Source organism: Mandrillus leucophaeus, unplaced genomic scaffold, assembly GCF_000951045.1.
Source record: "Mandrillus leucophaeus isolate KB7577 unplaced genomic scaffold, Mleu.le_1.0 Scaffold27, whole genome shotgun sequence".
NCBI lineage: Eukaryota > Metazoa > Chordata > Mammalia > Primates > Cercopithecidae > Mandrillus > Mandrillus leucophaeus.
In genome coordinates this window covers 4492432-4493926 of record NW_012102809.1, presented here as the reverse complement: position 1 = coordinate 4493926, position 1495 = coordinate 4492432, and positions in this window count along the sequence as shown.

Below are 1495 nucleotides of genomic sequence, written 5' to 3'. Positions count from 1 at the left end.
CTTCAATAAAACTCAAGGAAATGAAAATTAAAATGACAATAAAATAACATGGCACACCTATCAGATGGGCAGAAATTAATGTCAAATAACATAAAGCATTAGCAAGAATGTGGAGAAGCGAAAATTTCCATATATGGCTTCTGGGAGAGTGAATGGAAACAATCCCTCTGGAAAGCAGTTTCGCGGTAGCCAGTGAGGTGAGGATGAACAGTGAAGTTAAGGTGCCCTGTAACTGGGCAATTCCACGTGTAAAGAAACATCCCAGGGGAAACTCTTACACACGTAGTCCAGGAGACATCCAAGAGGATAACCATTGCTGTGCACAACAGAAAAGCAAAGAAAAGGAAGGAGAAAAAGAGGTAGAAAGTAGGGAGGAAGAGAGGATCTAAATGTCCATGAGTAGGAGGAATACATAAATAAACCAAAAGAAAAAGTAATTTATCTATTCATACTCAAGGAGGAATAGATAAATAAACCACATTGGATTGTATGACAAATACTGTTCGGCAATTAAAATGACCAAGGAAGTTATATGTATGTGAACATAAGATTAAGTTTCAAATGCATAGAGTGAAAAAATTATAATTTGCAAAGTATATTTAGATTATATATCATTATACCATCTATTTAAATTTTTTAAACAAATCAAGCAAATGGTGTAATTGTTTATGGATATAAAAGAGCCAAAACAATGTTTAGAAATATTTTAATGCTTCTTAAAAGGATCTAAAAATGTGGCAAAAAATATACATTTAACATCAGCAGTGGGCATATGGGGCGACTTCAGAAAGTTCATGGAAAAAATGAAATTAAAAGGTTAAAAACTTTAAAAAAAAAAAAACAAAACACTTCTTTTCAGTATAAGTGCCATCAAGGTCAAGACACTTATTGTAAGTGATGATGTCAGCCATTTAGTTCCTCCCTAAAGAAGCGAGGGTCCTGGGAATTTAACCATGTCAATGCAGTCTTTCTTACCTTATTAACTGAAGAAAACTAGGTACCTTTTAAAACTTTAAGATTAGGAAACAAAAAGACGTCAGAAGGACCCAAATAAGGACTGTAGGGTGGACACCTACTGACTTCCTAGTAAAACTCTCACAAAATTGCCCTTGTGTGATGAAAGGAATGAGCAGGAGCATTGTCATGGTGGAGGACTCTCTGGTAAAGCTTTCCTGGGCATTTTTCTGCTAAAGCTTTGGCTAACTTTCTCAAAACACTCTCATAATAAATAGATGTTATCATTTTATTGCCCTCCAGAAAATAAAAAAGCAAAATTCCTTGAGCATCCAGAAAATCTTTTGCCATGGCCTTTGCTCTTGACTGGTTTGCTTTTACTTTGGCTGAAGCACTTCCTCCTCCTGGTAGCCATTGCTTCGATTGTGCCTTATCCTCAGGATTGAAATGAAAGCTATGTTTCATTTCCTGTTCTAATTCTTTGAAGGAATGCTTCAGGATCTTGATCCCACTAATTTAAAATTTCTATTGAAAGCTCTTC